A 21,786-nucleotide genomic window follows, 5' to 3' on the forward strand; every position below is an offset into this window, starting at 1 on the left:
AGGTGACCAAAATATTGGATTTTCAGCTTCAGCATCAATCCTTCCAATGAATATTCAGGACTGATTTCCTTTAGGATTGACTGGTTTGATCTCCTTGCAGTCCAAGGGACTCCCAAGAGTCTTCTCCAATACCACAGTTCAAAAGCATCAATTCTTCAGTGCTCAGCTTTCTTTATAGTCCAACTCTCACATCCATACATGACCACTGGAAAAACCATAGCTTTGACTAGACGGACCTTTGTTGGCAAAGTAATATCTCTGCTTTTCAATATGCTGTCTAGGTTGTTCACAGCTTTTCTTCCACAGAGCAAGCGTCTTTTAATTTCATGGCTGCAGTCACCATCTGCAGTGATTTGGGAGTCCAAAAAAAAAAAAAAATATGCCACTGTTTCCATTGTTTCCCCATCTATTTCCCATGAAGTGATGGGACCGGATGCCATGATCTTAGTTTTCTGAGTCCTGCCTAGGAAGTCTTTAAGACAAGAAAGATGAGCTTGTAAGTTGCCTTGGTGGAGAAGCAAAGGGGGGTTGCTGCTGTGTGTGCATCAGAGCTTGTCCAGGCAAGGATGTGAGAGGTTTTGCGTGGACTTCTTGGGGACCATCAATAAAAAACCACCTGCCCTAATTTGTGGAGGCAGTTCTAGTTTAGATCAGTTGTCTTGAGGTCTCATTCTGTTCAGTGTGTTGTTCATAAACAGTCTGTTTTTTATATTTATTTGATTTGTTCTCCAGATTGTGGGTTGCCCACCTGGCAGGTATGGAATTTGATTTTATCATGTTTGCACCTCTCTCAGCCACACCTCGGTGTGGCTTCTTCTTTGTCTGTGGACATAGAGTACCTTCTTTTTTGGTGGGTTCCAGTGTCTGTCTATCGATGGTCATTCAACAGCTAGTTGCAATTTTGGTGCTTTCGCAGGAAGAGATGACCACATGTCTTTCTACCGAAAGCCTATATTTGTTTTATTTATTATGTATTTATTTGGCTGTGCTGGGTCTTAGTTGCAGCATGTGGGGTCTAGTTCCTTGACCAGCGATCGAGCCCAAGCCCCCTGCCACTGGCCCACAGGGAAGTCCCCACCAAAGTCTGTTATAAATAGTTTCATTCAAATAAACTGCATGGGTGTGGTGGACCTCCCTTGACACTTGCAGCTGCCACTATGCCCTCATCTAGTTGTGTGTGACATGTGTGGCTCAAGCCAGATGTTTGCTACCAATGTCTGTCTTTTCCAGGTGCACAACTTAACCAACACCTTTCTTTGAAGGACAGCACGCAGGATGCTCACAAAGCAATGAAGTGCACGGTGACATGGGTGACCAGGGAAAGCCAGCTTCTGCCAGTCTCATCTGATAGTAGAAGAAAGTGTTTGATACTGATGATCTGGTGACCATTTGTTGTGCCAGCCAGTTGTGCCAGTAAGGCTGTGATGCTCAAAGCCACCAGGCTGCTCGTTGATGGTGTCAACGGGAGGTATGGAGGCTCTAGATGAGGTGTATGGCATGTGTGTGGGATAGAAGCTGAGCAGTTTTATCCTGCAGCATGGAGAGAAGTCCGCGTGCTCTCTCGCTGTAGGGGTGCTGTCCCTTATCACATGGTGGAGCTCTGTTTATTCGTTGCACTGCTTTGTAACACTTTACATTTTCAATAAACCCCCTGGTCATAATGAAGCTCAAAAACATCCATGTGCATATTTAATGAAAGCTTAAGCACTATTTTTCTGCTTCTCAAGAAAGTTGATGATGAGCATGTATCTAGCAAAAAACGCTGATGTTTACGCAGACACCACAGGAGCTATGGTCACTGAAGACAATGAAACCAGAAGACGTGAATCTACTGAAGAAGCATCAACATCCACTGCAAAAGGTAGTGATTATTTTTAGGATGTGATGCCCTAAGTGAATGACTTTAACATGCGCAGCTCCAGTAAAGTCCATTGACACATCTCTCTGTGAACAAGGACTTTTCATTCCTATCAAATGACTGCTCCTTAAAATTAATCTTGCATATCTTGGGGCAAAGAATTTGAATAGACATGTCTTCAAAGAAGATATATAAATAGCTGAAAAGTATGAAAAGATGCTTGATGTCCCTAACCCTTAGAGAAATGGAAATTAACATCACAATGAGAGACCAGCTCACATCCATCAGAATGACTGTTACTAAAAAGCAGAAAATAACAAGTATTGGTGATGATGTGGGGAAATTGGGTCTCATGTGTATAGTTGTTGGGAATGTAAAATGGAACAGTCTCAATGGAAAATGGGATACCAGTTACTCAAAATAGTAAACATAGAACTGCCATTTGATCTAGCAATTCTACTTCTAATAATAAGCCTGAAAAAGTTGAAATGAGGGTCTTGAACAGATCTTTATAGTTCCATGTTCATAGAAGCATTATTCATGATAGCCAAGAGGTGGAAACAACCAAAATGTCCGTCAACAGATGAGTGAGAAACAAAAGGTGATAGATATATACAATGGAATATTATTCAGCTTAAAGAAGGATATTTGAATATGTGCTACAATATGGATGAACCTTGTGGACATTATGCTGAGTGAAATTGTGTCCATGCTAAGTTGCTTCAGTTGTGTCCGACTCTGTGCGACTCCGTGCGCCCCAGGCAAGAATACTAGAGTGGATTGCCATGACCTCCTCCAGGGGACCTTCCTGACCCAGGGATCAAACCTGCATTGGCAGGGGGTTCTTTACCACTGGCGCCACCTAGATACAAAAAGATGAATATTCTATGCTTCTACTTGAAGTGTTCAGAATAGTTTAATTCATACGGAAGGAAAGTAGAATAGTGGTTGCAAGAAGCTAGAGGGAGAGAGAAATGAGTATACATTTTTTAACAGGTGCAGAGTTTCAGTGTGGGATGATGAAAAGGTTCTGGGGCTAGTTGCGCAACAATGTGAATGTACTAAGTGCCACTAACCTATACCCTTAACATGGTAAATTTTGTTATGTATGTTTTACTGCAATAAGAATCAATCATATATATTTTTATTCCCAGTTTCCTTGTACATATACAAAGAGAAGTGATAACTGTTAGTGTGTGGGCTCCACTGGTAAAAGAACGACCTTCAGTTCAGTCGCTCAGTCGTGTCTGACTCTTTGCGACCCCATGAATTGCAGTGCGCCAGGCCTCCTTGTCCATCACCAACTCCCAGGGTTCACTCAGACTCACGTCCATCGAGTCCGTGATGCCATCCAGCCATCTAATCCTCTGTCGTCCCCTTCTCCTCCTGCCCACAATCCCTCCCAACATCAGAGTCTTTTCCAATGAGTCAACTCTTCGCATGAGGTGGCCAACGTACTGGAGTTTCAGCTTTAGCATCATTCCTTCCAAAGAAATCCCAGGGTTGATCTCCTTCAGAATGGACTGGTTGGATCTCCTTGCAGTCCAAGGGACTCTCAAGAGTCTTCTCCAACACCACAGTTCAAAAGCATCAATTCTTCAGTGCTCAGCTTTCTTCACAGTCCAACTCTCACATCCATACATGACCACAGGAAGAAACATAGCCTTGACTAGATGGACCTTTGTTGGCAAGGTAATATCTCTGTTTTTCAATATGCTGTCTAGGTTGGTCATAACTTTCCTTCCAAGGAGTAAGCATCTTTTAATTTCATGGCTGCAATCACCATCTGCAGTGATTTTGGAGCCCCCCAAAAATAAAGTCTGACACTGTTTTCACTGTTTCCCCATTTATTTCCCATGAAGTGATGGGACCAGATGCCATGATCTTCGTTTTCTGAATGTTGAGCTTTAAGCCAACTTTTTCACTCTCCTCTTTCACTTGCAAACAGTTAAATGATGGCAATTTGATATCAGTGTCATCCAATGTTTTCAGTGTATCAGTTGACTCTAGTGAACTGAACTGAACTGACTCTAGTGGGGATTTGATTTTTTCAGTCAATTAGTGAAATCAAAATAAAGCTTTAAGCAGTTCATTCTGCCAAGGATAAAACTTCAGAAATTAATGTACACATAATTGTAAATCTAGTTAAAATATCCAACACTGAAGATAAAATTGTTTCTGTGGTCTCAATACACATATATACTCTGGTGAATCACAGCTTCATGATCAAAATGATGTCTTTACTAAATCAGCAATGACCTTGGATTTGGTTGTGATATACATGTAGTTTTTAACTCATTTAAACTAACTGTGATATTCACCAACGGAAATAAAAACTGCAGTTGTTAAACATTACGAATATTTTTATACATACTCAGAGTAACTGATATCGCTGAAGCAGCATTAAAAAATGCTTTCTTTTTGTGCTGGCGAGTCATTAATCAGATGTTAGAAATGCTTGAGCTGTGGAAGAATTACTTTGTACATCAGCCCGAGAGTCTTACCAAGCTTCTTCTTTTCTTAAAGGGAGTTGCAACATTTTTGTCAAAAATTAGTTGGAAATATTTAATCAAAGTACTCAATGAATGGAGCACTAAAATAAAACTTCAGCTGTTTAGCAAAATGCAGTGATTGAAGACAAAGCTTGCAAATAGGAAACCATGACAATGAAAAAGAGGAATTGAAAAATTCTAGGATGTGCTTTGGGAAATCTTAACTTGAGGGGAGAATCTTTGGGTGGAACTTCTGTTTTTAACTGTATACATTTATATTCAATACCAGATGGAATAACATTAAGAAAGGCCTACAATCCAAGTCTAACAGAACATTCAAGAGTCATAAATGGAGATCCATTAGTTGATGCCTTTTTATCTTATAATGACACTTGCTAAGGAAAAGTAATCTGAAAGGAGGCAAAAAGGCAATGTGTAAGAATACCTTGGGTGAAATGTTATACATTTTGATATGAAATAAATTAGAAATGAGAATCTCCTTCATCTAGCAAAATTTCCTTTGAGCTTACCAGGCACCTCAGCACCTGTAAAGAATATTTTCTCCATTAAAAATATCATGGTCTGCCTGTGGTTGCTGCAAGGGCAGGGGGTGTGGGAGGGATGGATTGGGAGTTTGGGACTAGCAGATGCAAACTATTATATATAGAATGGATAAGCAACAAGGTCCAACTGTGTAGCACAGGGAACTATATTCAATATCCTGTGATAAACCATAATGGAAAAGAATATAAAAAAGAATAAAAAAAAAAAGAATATTAACTGAATTACTTTGCTATAACACAACATTGTAAATCAACTATACTTCAATAAAATAAATTAAAAAATAAAAAATCATGGTCTGTAGAGGAGTCTTTTAAAGATCTCAGTAATTTCAAGTGTACTAACAAATGCAACTTTGAAGATAATTTCAGGTTATGTTATAAAAACCTAAAAATACTGAGTCCAAGTTGAAAAAAAAACATTTTTCAGAAGAGTATGTATGATATAATATTATAATTATATACAGCTACAAAATAAAGTACTTGATTGTGTACCTAAAGTAATGATCCTTCTAATTTTTGTTTAATGTTCATGCAATTAGTATAAATACTTTAAAAATTTTGTTCAGGTACATACAGATATGTTATTTTTACTTTGAGAATTCTATTTTTAAATACAGTTTTTGAATCAAATTATTTTATGGGTCCACCAATGTCATAAAACCAGTTTGTTTATCAATATATAAATATATTTAATACAACTTTCCAGATGGTGCAAGTGGTAAAGAACCCACCTGCCAATGCAGCAGATGTAAGAGATGCAGATTCAATCCCTGGGTCAGAAAGATCTCCTGGAGGAGGGCATGGCAACCCACTCCAGTATTCTTGCCTGGAGAATCCCATGGACAGAGGAGCCTGGCCGGCTACAGTCCATTGGGTAGCAAAGAGTCAGACACAACTGAAGCGACTTAGCATAGCACACAACACAACTGAAATGGCTTTTAGTATCCTCTAACCAGTCCTGGGTGTTCATTGGAAGGACTGAGGCTGAAGCTGAAACTCCAATACTTTGGCCACTTCATGCAAAGAGTTGACTCATTGGAAAACACTCTGATGCTGGGAGGGATTGACAGCAGGAGGAGAAGGGGACGACAGAGGATGAGATGGCTGGATGGCATCACCAACTCGATGGACGTGAGTTTGAGTGAACTCTGGCAGTTAGTGATAGACAGGGATGCCTGGCGTGCTGCGATTCACGGGGATGCAAAGAGTTGGACACGACTGAGCAACTGAATTGAACTGAACTGAACCTCATGGGAGAGAGACCAGTCCAAGACTTTACAATCCTGCTCAGAAGACTTTTTGGAAAGGCTGGGACGCCATAGTGACCATACAAAGTGAGTGGACCAGAGGAAAAGAAAAGAATGCTTTGCCCACATTAAGGTGTTGCAACTGCAGTGCCCCAGCTGGAGCCCCTGAAAGAGCCATGGTAATGTGAACAAGGTGACTCAGGTGAGCCATTTTACTGTAGAATCAGTCAGGTGGCAAATCTCGTGCCTCCCTTCCCTGCTCTCCCTCCTCCATAGTCCAACCCACAGAAACCAGACAGAAACCAGAAACTGGAGTTAGCCAGAGAGGGAGAGGGAAAGGAGCGAAGGACCACAGTCCAGTGCTGAAGCACGAGGGCTGGAGGTGGGACAGAAGTCTTGGTGTTGTCTCATCTGAGTCAAGACTTGGGTATTGGTTGGACTGGAGAGTTGAATTTCTGAATTGAGACGATGGTTGCAAAGAAAATTACCCAAAGGACTTTTCATTAAAAAAAAAAATATATATATATTAGTTATTTTTATTTTATTTTTATTTTTTTACTTTACTGTATTGGTTTTGCCATACATTGACATGAGTCCACCACAGGTGTACATGAATTCCCAACTCTGAACCCCCCTCCCACCACCCTTCCCGTATCATCTCTCTGTGTCATCCCAGTGCACCAGCCCCAAGCATCCTGTATCCTGTATCGAACCTAGAATAAAATATTTATTTATTTATTCAGCTCTTTTGTTTTCGACTGTGCCAGGTAGCAGGCGGGATCTTAGTCCCCTGACTAAAGATCAAACTCCTGCATTGGAACCACGGAGCCTTAATCGCAAAACAAAAATTGAGAGGCTAATAAGGAATGAAACACTGATGTTACAATGTGGATGGACCTCAAGAACATTATCCACAGCAAAAAAAGTCAGACACAAAGGTCACATATTGTATGATTCCATTTATGTGAAACCCCCAGAACAGGTAAATCCATGGAGGAAGAAAGTGGACTGACTGGAGGTAGCTGGGGTTGGGGTTTGGGGGCTGTGGGAGTGGTTAGGGGGAGGAGGGAATGGGAGGGGAAGTGGTCCAAGGTCTTGTTTTAGGGGGGAGGAAAATATCTTGGAACTCGATAGAGCTGACAGTTGTACAGCTCTGTGGATGTATTAATACTAAAAGCCTTTGAATTGTTCACTTTAAATGGTTAATTTAATGTTATGCGAATTTTATCCTCATTTAAGAAAAAATCAACGGGCTGGCTGGCCCAAATGTTCATCCAGGGCCTGGAAAAGGATGCCCCCTACTGGGATGGTTTAAAGGTCAGTGTCAGGAAAAGAAAGTTTTTTTGTAAGGACTCTTATCTCATACATTCTGCATGTAACTCATACTACTAAACAGGGCTGGATGCAACAAACCATGTCAACTGTACTCCAGGGGATTTCAGGAATTTTCGAGGACTTCCCTGGTAGTCCAGTGGTTAAGACTCCAAGCTTCCACTGCCAAGGCATGGGTTTGATCCTTGTCTTGGAGATTAGATCACACGTGCTGTGTGATATGACAAAAAAAAAAAAAAGAATTTTCGAGGGTAAATTTGGTCTCTGCTGGAATTTCACCTACTGCGCTGACTTTAAAGCATTACCTCCACATACTCTGAGCAGCGGTAAAGCATAAGACAAGTAAAGACAACAGAGATAAACAGCCTGAACTCTCTCTCTGGGAGCTGAGTCTCATTAACAGGAACATTCCAGGCAGGGGTGAAATTCTACAAACTTTGCTGCCCCTGACTCTGGGTCACCTGGTTTGGACCAGAACCAGCCATCCCCTCCTCATCATTCTGAGGTTCAGCTCTTTGTCTTGTCCTAAGTTCCCCTGCTTCTGGATTCTGACCATAAATCCCCCAGTTCCTGAGAAAACAGGTTCTGTGCCAAGCCACCAAGGAGCCCAGACAGCTTGGAGTCCAAGAAACTTGCTAGTTTGGAAAAAAGCTCTTGCTCCAGAAGAGTAGTGACTGGCAGCTGGCAGGCATCCTGGGTGTCAGCTTGGCTGTTGTGTGCCCAGGGGAAGGTGGGCAGACTATTTAAACAACTAGCAGAACACTACAGAGCTTTGAACTTATAAATGTGCATTAAAATGGGAAATTATTAACCAGAGAAGTAGGGAAGTAATTATGGCCCAAACAACATTATTAATTCAAGCGAGCAGATCAAATCGACCTCTCCACATCTCAGTCTTCTCTTCTGCAAAATGGAAATCCTTTTGATTTAACCAGACGGTTGTGAGATTAGAATGGTATAGATATATGTCGAAATGCTTTGAGAAGTACAAAGTGTAACACAAAAATTCAAGGGTTTTACACGTAGGAACTTAGTAAAAAAAACACACCTAGTGGCAAAACCAAGGACTTTCAGTATTTAGGGATGAGGTGGGCCGGTGGATGCATCTCTAGCCAGACCTTGCTGTCTCATAAAGGGTTGGAAGATCTGTTTGAGTTGTGTGCAGTCATCCTGTTCTCAAATTTGTTTTTTATTACAAAGAAAAAACTGGCCAGAAGGGGTAAACCCAAATGAGAAAAATTAATCATCAATTTCTCATTATAATTGCCTTTGTTTTTCAGCATTAATACATCTTAGGTCATAGAAATAATACAAAGGTTTCAGAATTTAAAATTGGGAGCATTAATTAGTACAAGGAACAAATTTCAAGTGTTTCTTCTTTGTTTACCTGGCTGGGAATATGAAGGAGATGAGGGATGTGTGTTTAAGTTGGCTTATTTGGAACTGAAAGAGTTTGATCTGGATGTTCCATTCTCTACCACTCAGGAAGAGATTCAGTTCAACTCAATAGATATTTGCTGTTTCCATTTTGCTCCCAAGCTGGGGATACTGGGGTGAATAGGATAGCTGTTCCCTCTTTTAATTTGTACATAGGCCTTGGAGATGAGCCCCAGCCTTAGCCTTGGGTTTGAAGGAGACGAGGGGACAAAACCCATAGACGCACACACTGGACACACTTCAAACTGTACTCTGGCCAGGGATTTCCATGGAGTGAGCACCAGCAGAGGGGGACTGGGTTAGAAACCATTCCTTTGAAGAGCTACCAGACTTTCTGGTTCCTTAAGCACATCCTGAATTAAGAGTCTGATATTTAAACTGACAGCCACTCATCACATTTGAAGGGCAGACATCTGAAATTAGAATGTCCAAAGGTCAGGAAAGTGGAAGATGGTATTTGGCATGTTTTCACAAGGCGGTATGTTTTAAGATACTACAGTCATCTATATGGTGGTTGAAGGTTTTTTTGTTTGTTTGTTTTTAAGACCACCTCTAAAACTCCAGACCCATTTTCAGCCCGAGTACTCCCCATAATTTTGCTCCACATACTGAACAGACAGGCACTGAATTAAGTTTTCCTGAATCTAAGCACCAGCAGTGTTGCCCAGCTTAGAAATACAATAAGTAAGACTTATCTCAAAGTACATTGACTTTTTTTAAGAAAAGAATTTCATTCTTCCAAGGATCACAAAATATTTACCCCGAGCTGCCTGCAAGTGCAAATTTCCTCAGAGGCTTCCAATTTCCCCTCAGTTGTCTAGACCAGCCAAAGCCACAGACTCTCATCCAGTGTCTGTCTCCCAAACAGGTCTGGGAAATGCTGAGAAAGGGGCTGAGGATTCAGTTTTGCCCTTTGGTGATGGAAAGGAGGGATCTCCTCTTATGCTCTGTTGGCACCAAGAAACTTAGAATTTCAGAGCTGATGACAGCTTAGATTTGACCCAATGACTGCTCTTCATTTTCCATCTCCAGAACTTTTTATCTTTCCCAAACTGAAACCCAGTACAGTAAGTCTCCTGCATATGAACAAGTTCTGCTCTGAGAGTGTGTTTGTTAAGTCCAATGAAGTTAGCCTAGGTACCCAGTAAACATAGCCACTATACTGTACTTTACTGGAATAGGTTTATAATACTTTTCACACAAAAAACACATAAAAAACCAAAACATGAAAAATTAAGAAAACATTCTTAATCTTACAGTGCATGCATGCATGCTAAGTTGCTTCAGTCGTGTCCAGCTTTTTGATACCCTATGGACTGTAGCCTGCCAGACTCCTCTGTCTAGAGGTCTCTCCAGGCAAGAATCCTGGAGTAGGTAGCTCTTCCCTCCTCCAGGAGATCTTCCCAACCCATGGATCAAACCTGTGTCTCCTGCACTGGCAGGTGGGTTCTTTACCACTAGCACCACCTGGTACAGTCTAGAAAAGTGCAGTAGTACACTACAACAGTTGGCATACAGAGGCTGGCATTGAGTGAACAGGCAAGAAGAGTTAGTGACTCAGGAGGGAGAGGAGGTGGGAGATGGTAGAGCTGAAGAATCATCAGTAGTAAGCGATGGAGGGTAAGCTGCAGTTTCACTCATGCCTGGCATTTGAATCCATGGAAGTTCGCTACTTGAAGGTTTGTATGTAGGGGACGTACTGTACCCATTAAAGAGTAACAAGCAATAACATTAAACAATAACTTTCCAGTCTCCCCTCCCCGAACTCCCAGCAACTACCATTCTACTTCTGTTCTCTGTGATTTTGACTACTCTACTCTAGGAGCCTCATATAAATGGAATCACACAGTATTTGTCCTTTTACGACTATTATTTCACTTAGCATAGTGTGTTCAAAGTCATCTATATTGTTGCATGTGATAGGATTTCCTTTCTTTTTAAGGCTATGTAATATCCATTTTTATCGGTGTTAATTAATGGTATTAATATCCATGAATACCACTTTTTATCCATTCATCCATCAATGGTTGTTTCCGCTTCTTAGCAAATGCTGCTATGAACATTAGTGTACAAGTGTATGCTTGACTCTGCTTTCAATTCTTTTGAGTATATACTCAGAGGCAGGATTGCTGGATCATATGGTAATTCTATAATTACTTTTTTGACGGATTATCATAATGTTTCCCACACCAGCCGCACTATTTTACATAACCACTAACAATGCACAAGGGTTCTGATTTCTCTGTATCTTCACCAACATTTGTTATTGTCAGTTTTTGATTATGGCCATCCTAATGGGTGTAAGGTGGTATCTCACTGTATTTTTTTTTTTTAAGATTTACTTCTGGCTGTGCTGGGTCTCCATTGCTGTGCACATGCTTTCTCTAGTTGTAGTGAGTGGGGGTACTCTTTGTGGTGTGCAGGCTTCTCACTGTGGTGGCTTCTCTTGTTGTGGAGCGTAGGAACTAGGGCATGTGGGCTTTAGCAGTTGCAACATGTTGGCTCAGTAGTTGTACATGGGCTCAGTTGCCCTGCAGCATGTGGGATCTTCCAGGATCAGGGAACAAGCTGGTGTCTCCTGCATTAGCAGGTGAATTATTTCTTTTTTATTATCTATTTATTTATTTTTGGCAGGTGAATTCTTAACAACTAGATCACCAGAGAGGCCCCTTGCTGTAACTTTAATTTGCATTTCTCTAATGATTAGTGATATTGAGCATCTTTTCATGTACTTGGCTTTCCGGATAGCTCAGTTGGTAAAGAGTCTGCCTGCAATGCAGGAGACCCTGGTTCAATTCCAGGGTTGGGAAGATCTATTGGAGAAGAGATGGGCTACACACTCCAGTATTCTTCGGCTTCCCTGGTGGCTCAGCTGGTAAAGAATCTGCCTGCAGTGCAGGAGACCTGGGTTGGACCCTTGGGTTGGTAAGATCCCCTGAAGAAGGGAAAGACTACCCACTCCAGTATTCTGGCCTGGAGAATTCCATGGATTGTATAGTCTATGGGGTTGCAAAGAGTTGGACATGACTGAGTGACTTTTACTTCACTTCACTTCACTTTCTCATGTACTTATTGGCCATCAGCATATCTTCTTTGGAGAAATGTCTATTCAAGTCCTTTGCCCACTTTAAAATGGTTTCTTTTTGTGATTGTTGTTAATACCTCACATTAGATATGTTATTAAATGGGTCACAGGAAGGTTGCACTTATCCAAAGATCCTCAGTCAGATGGTGGCAGAGCCAGAATCAGAATTTAAGGGCTCCAGTAACACAACAGGGCATTGTCCCACTTCATTCCTTCAGTTCAGTTCAGTTCAGTTCAGTTACTCAGTCATGTCCAGCTCTTTGAGACCCCATGGACTGCAGCACGGCAGGCTTCCCTGTCCACCACCAACTCCCGGAGTTTACTCAAACTCATGTCCATTGAGTCAGTGATGCCATCCAAACATCTCGTCCTGTGTCATCCCCTTCTCTTCCTGCCTTCAATCTTTCCCAGCATCAGGGTCTTTTCAAATGAGTCAGTTCTTCACATCAGGTGGCCAAAGTATAGGAGTAGAGGAGTTTCAGCTTTAGTATCAGTCCTTCCAATGAACACTCAAGACGGATATCCTTCGGATGAACAGGTTGGATTCATTCTTTATAGAGGAGGGAACACAGGTGGAGAGGTGAGGACATGCTCTTCGGCTATTTAGGGCTGTGGCCTCCAGGCTCCACTTGCTGCATCTTGCTGAGTGATTGGGGCCCAGATTCTCAACCCTGGTGCTATGCTCTCAATTGTGTCTCCTGTCCCCAAATCCGCATGTTGAAGCTTCAAGCCCCAGTGTGACTGCATTTGGAGATAGGGCCCTGAAGGAGGTAATTCCAGTAAAATGAGTTCATGAGGATGGGGCCCTAATCCAATAGGGCTGGTGTCCTTATAAGAAGAGGAAGAGATGCCAGAGCTCTCTCTTTTTCCTCTCCATGTGTGCACAGAGGAAAGACCATCTGTGGACATGGTAAGAAGGTAGCCGTCTGCAAGCCAGGCCGCGAGGCCTCACCAGAAATCAACCTTGCCAGCACCTTGCTTTTGTCTTCTAGCCTCCAGAATTGTGAGAAAATGAATTTCTATTGTTTCTATTGTTCAACAATAGATATCTGTAATGGTAGCCTGAGCTTACTAAAATCCCTGGATTCAGAGCTACCGGTTGGAGAGGAACCTGGAGAGAAGTGCCAGGGTGGGTGTGGGAGGTCAAGTGAGCCAACTGGGTCTCACAAGTTTTTCTGGAATCTTAGAGGCTTTGATCTTATATCCAAGTAATCTTCTCCTGGCGGAACACAGTTTCCCGATGTTGAAAATAGAGCTTAATAAAGCCTATTAAAATAATTCCAAAGGCTTCCTGGATATCAAATAGCTCTCACCAGAAAGTATTCTGATGATTTAAAAAGTCTCAGACATGTGCATATTAGGTTTCCCTCAAAGTATACATGGTTTCACCACCGGTACTGAACTTCTTCTGTTTTCTTCTCTGTGGTCCCTGGTTTGGGTGGATTTTCTCAGCTATTTCTGATGTATTTGTTATCCTTCCTTCCCCGTCCATCAGATTAACTGCCAAATCCCTCCTAGGTTCCTTATTTCTATAAGTTCTAGTTATACTTCAGATGGTCTAGACTGTAAGGCAAAGAGGATCCAGCAAGCAAGGGCGGATGGGAAGAGGAGGAAGCCAAGAGCATCTGTGGTTGGGGCACTGGTGTGGTGGGAGATGTCAACATCACACGGCCTGCCCTGCACACTTCTTGGGGATGGAGAAGGAAAGAGAGGTGCCTCCAAGTCCTGCTTCTACCACTTCTGGGCCATGCTGGGAAAATCATTTCACTTTTGGTTAGTTCTTTGGAAATAATATGCTCATTTGTAAAACAGGAAAAATAATATCTGTCCTTAGAACCAGTCACTGTGAGTCTGGAAGATCTGCGGGGCCTAGAAGCACTTTGGAAATTGTAAATTTCCAAATGCAAAGGATTATCTTAGACACAGAAAAGTTCAGGGCAAAAATTCCTGTATCAAATTATGAAAAAATGATTTCACCCGGGCTGTGGCCACAGGCACAGTGGGTGAATGCAGAACACAATGAAGGCAGTAGAATATTTTGCTGTTGGTCCTAACTTAATCCAAGCACAAGTCTTCCAAACCTTTGGATTTTGACCAACTCCAAAGGAAGCCAGTTGGATATGATTATTGTTGTTTAGTCGCTAAGTCATGTCTGACTCTACGACCCCATGGACTGCAGCATGCCAGACTTCCCTGTCCTTCACTATCTCCCAGAGTTTGCTCAGATTCATGTCCAGTGAGTTGGTGATGCTATCTAACTATCTCATACACCTTCTCCTTTTGCCTTCAATCTTTCCCAGCTTCAGGGTCTTTTCCAGTGAGTTGGCTCTTTGCATCAAGTAGCCAAAGTATTGGAGCCTCAGCTTCAGCATCAGTCCTTCCAATGAGTATTCAGGGTTGATTTCCTTTAGGATTGATTGGCTTGACTATCTCTCCCTTAAAAGTTATTTCAATTGTCAAGTGTACATTAGCACAAGCAACAGCTAGAGAGTAACACAAAACAGCACTGACCTCCATCTAGGATCAGTAGGGTTTCAATGGTGACCCCCTCCAGTGTTCTTGCCTGGAGAATCCCAGGGACGGGGGAGCCTGGTGGGCTGCCGTCTATGGGGTCGCACAGAGTCAGACACGACTGAAGCGACTTAGCAGCAGCAGCAGCAGGGTTTCAAAAGCAAGTGAATTTTTTGGCACTGACTTCGTTTCAACACAGCCACTGTTGTGAATATCATTTCTGAGTGAGCCCCCAAACACATTGAGACCTCTTAACATAGCTAAAACTTAATAAAACTAGCAACAATGATGTGTAAAGAGCATTATGATTTTGAAGTATTTGTATATTCCCTAATTTTTACTTTCTTTCCCTTTTAATGATTTGGAAACCAAGGCCTGGAGAGGTTAAGAGAGTAAGGATTATAGAGTCAGTCACAGGAGCTTGAATCTGGTCTGCTGATGTCACATTTGTGATCTTCTAGAACTAGTCCCAGGGAGCAGGGTTTGAAGCAGTTCATCTCGGATCATCCTGTACATACCTATTCCTGTAACCACATTCCTGGACATTCTCCTTTACCGGCCTAGTCTCCCACATGCTGGTAGGGGATTCAGTAGGCCATGGCCAAAGGCAGAAGTATTAGTCAGGAGAGACAAATGACCTTAGCAGTTTTTCAGGGATATGTTTTGCCCCTTGGGCTCCCAATTAGACTTTAATTCTAAGGGGTCTGTCTCATTTCTAATTGGAAACAAAGTTACTGTCTCTGACTTAAGCAAGAAAATGGGTGCTTGCTTAGAATTTATTGTGGTTGCTAATGACTGAGACTTGAAATAATATCAGCCCATATAATCTGAAGGATTGTTTATTTTCTCACCTCAAGTCTGAAGGTGGGTAATATAAGGCTTCCCTCAGAGCTCAGTCAATAAAGAATCTGCCTGCAATGCAGGAGACCTGGGTTCGATTCCTGGGTCCGAAGATCCCCTGGAGGAAGGCATGCAACCCACTCCAGTATTCCTGCCTGAAGAATCCCATAGTCAGAGAAGCCTGGGGGACTACAGTCCATAGGGTCGCAAAGAGTCAGACACAACTGGAGCAACTTAGCATGCACCCACAGTAGTTTCACAAATTCCTCAGGGACTCAGGCTCCTTCTGCCTTTCTTGTCACCATCCTCTGGGCTGGTTTCCATCCTCAAGCTCACTTTGTGGCTGCAATATAGTCATTGTAACTCCAGCCATCAGGCTTCCCAGGTGGCGCAGGGTAAAGAATCATCCCAGCAATGCAAGGAGATGTGGAGAGGCAGGTTCCGTCCCTGGGTGGGGAAGATCCCCTGGAGCAGGCAATGGCAACGTACTTCAGTACTCCTGCCTGGAAAATTCCAAGGACAGAAGAGCCTGCTGGGCTTTAGTCCATGGGGTTGCAAAGACTTGGACACAACCGAGCAACTGAGCAGACACACAGCACAACTCTAGCCATCACACCAGCACTTCAGAGGAAGGAGGGATAAAAAAAGTGCATCTTCTAAATGGGTTAGTGCTTTTAAAGCTGGGTATATTTACACGCCCAATAAACTCCATGTTTTGTTTTTAGGGAAGAAGGGAGAATAGCTATTGGCACCTATCCTTTGTTTTTTTCTTTTTCTTTCTTTCTTCTTGTTTTGGCCATGTTGTGCAGCTAACTGGATTTTTAGTTCCCTGACCAGGGACCGAACCCAAGCCCCTGCAGTGGACGCATGGAGTTATCATCACTGGACTGCCAGGAAGTCCCAGGCTTAGTTGCTTTTGGGTAGCTCATGGAACTGAAGGTCAGGGACTCGGACATCTCAGGAACCCATGGAAAGTCTCTTTAGAAAGCTGTTGTGAAATTATTTTTCTCTGTTGCCTTCAGCCCCTGTGACCCTACTCAAAGAGAAAGAGAGTCTAAATTTAAGTTTGCCTGAGCTGCTGATTGGGGGATAGGGGAAGTGGACCTGCATAGGACCCCACACCATAAGGACTGGAACAAGATCCTTGCTCAAAAGAAGGGATTCTAGACAGAAAAATGTCACAGATGTCTCCCAGGCTTCATATGTTGTCCCATCTCATCCTCTCTTCCAGCCCCAGACTCTTCTCGGCAGAGAGAAGGCGTGGTAGGGTGTGGAGTGGAAACAGGGTTTTTGAGATCTGCGCACCTGGATTTACTCATGGTTCTGCCATGGCGCAGGTGTCTGACGCTGGGCCCGTGTTACTTTACTTCTCTGAGCCTCAGTTTCTTCAGCTGTTGGAAAGGGGATAATCGTATGTGCTTTAAAGTTGGCTGTGAGGATGTCCTACTTGTATGATTCCACTTTATTTAAAACAGAAGAGAGACCCTCTTAAATTTGTCATATTTTAAGGAATAAATAAATTTGTTGCCTTAAAAAAAAGTTGGTTGTGAGGATTAACATAGCGGGATTGTCACAGTCTCACTGGTCTTGAGGATCAATAGTGTCACTTTGACAGTAGTAGCCTAAGGTTCACTGGTTCTCCATGAACTGTGAACCCCGCCTCCCCTGCTTCAAGTGTTGGTGAGGACATTTAAAACACACCCTACACATGTGCAGGCCTCCCAGGTGGTGCTAGTGGTAGAGGACCCACCTGCCTAATGCAGGTAAATGTAAGAGAAGCAGGTTCGACCTCTGGGTCAGGAAGATCCCCTGGATGGGGGCATGGCAACCCACTCCAGTATCTTTGTCGGGATAATCCCATGGACAGAGAAACCTGGTGGGCTATCGTCCATAGGGTCACAGTTAGACACGGCTGAAGTGACTTAGCACTCACACTACATACGTGCTCACCAACACATTGGATACTCCCATGCCTGGGTGCTGCCCCATCAGGCACCTTAACCTTTGTCCTTCACTCAGCCCAGGGGAACCTCTATCAGAGATGAGCTATGGTTTGGGAACATTGCTGGATAAAAGCTCTTTTATCCTATTTGCTGTTACTCTGAGTGGGAGGGATCCCATTTAGCAATCCTTAGGCCCCCAAGTCTCAGTTTTCTGGCAGCCTGCCCCCTTTCTGAGGCTCAGACATGCAGCCATGGGGCTTCCCATCTGGATTTCAATGGCTGAAGTTTGTCGTTGCCTATACAGAAATCCGTCTTCTCCTTTCTCCTTGGGCAGTGAACACTGATTTCCAGCTGGGCCCCTTGCTACCTAGAGTAAAAGACAAGATTTCTTTGCTTCCCTTGGAACTTACAATGTCCATTTGTCTAAGTTCTGGCCAACAGGACATAAGCAGAAGTGTGGTGTGTAAGAAAGGCTGATCACAGCATTTCTCAGAAGTCAGTTTGTCCCTTTTTGCCCTCTTCCCTCTATCCTCCAGGTGACAGCCTGAGGTGTGATGACTGGAGCTCCAACAGCTATTTTGGAGCCTGAGGAGAGCTTGTAGATAGAAGCTATGCCCTTAAACAGTGGAGCAGAAAGATTGAAGTCTGTGTCCCTAAAGAAACTGTGAAATCTCCATGCCAGTCCTGGATTGTTGGTTCTGGACCTCTTTTGCATCAAAGAAAAATAAACTTCAATCTTATTTTTGGGATAGTTATTTCAAGGGTGAAAAAAGGAAATAATCAGCTGAAATTATAACCAGCTGAAACTGATCCTAATGGATGATACCACACTCACTCACACTAGGTAATTTCCTTGGGGTGCATTCTTGCCAGGTGATCTCTCAGTCTTCATGAAAATAGATTTCTGAAGAGATCGTCTCCACTGGCATTCCAGATGTGACCAGGCACACCCAAATCCCACCTAGAATCAAATGGCATCCCTCATAACCTATGCTAAGTACTTGACACAGAGTCTGTATTCATCACATTTTAGCTCTTCTGTTATTTAAAAAAATGTTTTTGAAGTATAGTTGCTCTATAACGTTGTGTTATTTTCTGCTGTACAGCTAAGTGAATCAGTCATACGTACACATATATCCTCCCTGTTTTGGATTTCCTTCCCTTTTAGGTCACGGCAGAGTATTGAGTAGAGTTCCCTGGGCTATACAGTAGATCCTCATTAGTTCTCTATTTTATACATAGTCATGTATATACATCAGTCCCAACCTCACAGTTCATCCCCCTCCTCCTTTTCCCCCTTGGTGACCATATGTTTGTTCTCTATGTCTGGGTCTCAATTTTTGCTTTGCAAATTAATAATACATGGTCTGGCACAGTTCTGAGCTGCTGGTGCTAAGTCGCTTCAGTCGTGTCCGACTCTACGTGACCCCATAGATGGCAGCCCACCAGGCTCCCCTGTCCCTGGGATTCTCCAGGCAAGAACATTGGAGTGGGTTCCCATTTCCTTCTCCAGAGCATGAAAGTGAAAAGTGAAAGTGAAGTCGCTCAGTCATGTCCGACTCTTTGCGACCCCATGGACTGCAGCCTACCAGGCTCCTCCATCCATGGGATTTTCCAGGGAAGGGTACTGGAGTGGGTTGCCATTGCCTTCTCCTGTTCTGAGCACAAGGGCTCAATAAAAATTAGTTGGCATTCTCTCCATTCTTTATATGTGTAGATGGTTGACTCCTTCCACCTCCTAGTTCTGGGCTGTAACACAGAGGGCTACACCAGGTAGGGAATCCTACATAAGCAGCTAAAAATGAATTTTCCCCCAGAGGTCCCTTTCCACTTTCCACCCTTGCCTCCATTTCAGGACATTGCTGGGCAAGACCCTGAGCTCAGAGGGGCAGCCACCATCAGTCAATAACACTTCCTGCTGAGCCATGGTTGTGGTGGGGGGTCCCAAAGGGAGAAGATGAAGCTTCTGACCTCAGAGGCATCTCTACACAACTAATAATGTTGAATGGAACATTAATGATGGAACTAATAATGTTGAATGATTTCAGTTGAGACCAGACTCAGGAACACCAGGCGAGCTCAATCCGTCTTCTCCAACAGTCCATCATGGCCCTCTGAGGTCTGCCTCATCCCAGATACCCTCTGGATCTCCTGGGTTACCTCCTCCCCTCCTCTCCCTCACACTGACCGGAATCTAGGCTATTGTGGATGCAGAGATTCTCTTGATTATGAGAGACACATGTGGTTGAATGACTTCTGTTATTTTAATGATTTGTCTTGAAGCAGGAAATCAGATCTAAGCCAGTTCTAGAAATTCAGCTTGTTAAATGAATTGAACTAAAGAAAAGGAGAGTAAAAAACATTCCTAAACAATGGAATGAACGGGCCAAGCCAAGAGACAATTTCATTCCACGTCTCTGAGAAATATGGGAAGCGTGCTTCTCTAGTCCAAGACTGTGAGGGCTGGAGTCATCATCCTCCTGTTCCCCTTCCTCACTTTTCCTCCTCAGCCCAGCCTGGGATGAGGAGTCTGGGTTATTTTCCACCAAGACGCCTGAGGAATCCAGGGGTCAGGCTGAGGCTGGTGACCCAGCGTGCATCACAGTGTTCAAAGTGTGCAGCCCTCCTTCCTTCCTGCAGTCTCCAGTTACGGCCTGGGAGGGTCTTTGCGCTGTGGAGACGCTGAGACAGCAGAAGACCGAGGCTGATGTGTGGACGGTGAGACCCGGGGAGGTTCAGGAAAGTTCCGCAAGCCAGCGTTCCTAGGAAAATGCTCCTCAGAGTGGTGGTTCCTTCCCTTCACAGGGTCCTCGCTCAACCACGGATGCCCCTCTGCAGCTCAACAGAAGTAGACTCAGTTCCCCATGTCCTGTAAACCCAGGCTCCTTCCTTTGAGTATGTGGGAAGGAGTTCAAGGCCCTGAGGGAGCAAGTTTTCCTGCCAGTATTCCAAATTTTATGGAGTAAAACCACTCCTCCTCCCTTGGAAAATTCTAGCAAACTATCATATTTTGCACTATGCACACATTTTCCATAAATGCAAAAATTAAATGGTGCTTCGGGAAACAGGGCCTTGGGGTGTCTTACACAATAGCCTAGAAGAGCTTAGAAGTTTCTTTTATTATACCTAGTCCTCATCAAGCAAGATTTATTTTTACCATGCCTAGCTCTCCACTCAAGTGATCAGTACAAATCCAGTTACAAATGGCAATATTGCTTTGAAACAGTGACAATGACAGAATCTTAAGTTTCCAGTATCCAAGGGGTGGTAAATGGAATATAATATAAGGTAGTCTTTTTTTAAACCAAATTATAATATGTAAACTTTGGCCACCTAATGAGAAGAGCCAACTCATTGGAAAAGACCCTGATGCTGGGGAAGATTGAAGTCAGGAGGAGAAGCGGGTGACGGAGGATGAGATGGTTGGATGGCATCATAGACTCAATGCACATGAGTTTGAGCAAAATCCGGGAGACAGTGAAGGAGAGGGAAGCCTGGCGTGCTGCAGTCCATGCGGTTGCAAAGAGTCAGACACGAGTGAGCAACTGAACAACAACGTGTAAACTGTCACTGGCAGTCTAATTTGTGTCTTAGTTATCTATTGCTGTATAACACATTACCTCCAAACAGCAGCATGAAGCAGTATTTATTATTTCATAGCTCCTGTGGGTCAGAAATCAGGAGAGGCTTAGCTCAGGGTTTTTGGCTCAAGATCTCCCAGGAGGTTGCAGTCAAGCTGTCGGCCAGGGCTGCAGACTCATCTGAAGCCCCGACAGAGGTGGAGGATCAGCTTCCGAGCTCATGCCCCTGCTCTTGGCAGTCCTTGGTCCCTCATCAGGAGGGCTTCACCACAGTGCTGCCTTGAGACATGATAAGGGGCTTCCGCAGAGTGAGTAGAGCAAGAAAGCATGAAGCCCGAGACAGACACCAGTCTTTTTATAACCTAATCTTGAAAGCAGGGTCCCATTACTTGTGCCACATTCTGCTTGTTAGAAGCAAGTCATTTGCTCCACCCATACTGAAGGGAAGGGATGAAACAAGGATGTGAAAATAGGAGGTAGTGATCATTGAGGGTGGGGGGGAGCCCGCATCTCAAAGGCTGACTTCCACAGATTTTGCCTTTTCTTACAGTCCATGGGGTCCCAAAGAGTTGGACACGATTGAGCAACTAACACACAAGCATCACAAATACTTCAGGAATTTTTGTGGCTTAATTATTATCCTGGTGTCCCTACTATGTTTTTCTTTAATGTTAGAAGTTCCTCAACCACAAGCATTCCTGCAAAGGAGTTTTCAGGAATCTAGATCTTGGCACTGGAGAGGAAATTCTATCCTGGGGTTACAAAGTCTTTATCTTCTGTGGTTTGAGCATAAATGTTCCACAAAGTGGATTTTCCAGACAACCGAGGTCTTTTTCCTTTGAGCACCCAAGTTCTTTCCACACTGTACAGGAGACCTGTGTAATTCTGGAATCTAAT

Source organism: Budorcas taxicolor, chromosome 21 (assembly GCF_023091745.1).
Source record: "Budorcas taxicolor isolate Tak-1 chromosome 21, Takin1.1, whole genome shotgun sequence".
Lineage (NCBI taxonomy): Eukaryota > Metazoa > Chordata > Mammalia > Artiodactyla > Bovidae > Budorcas > Budorcas taxicolor.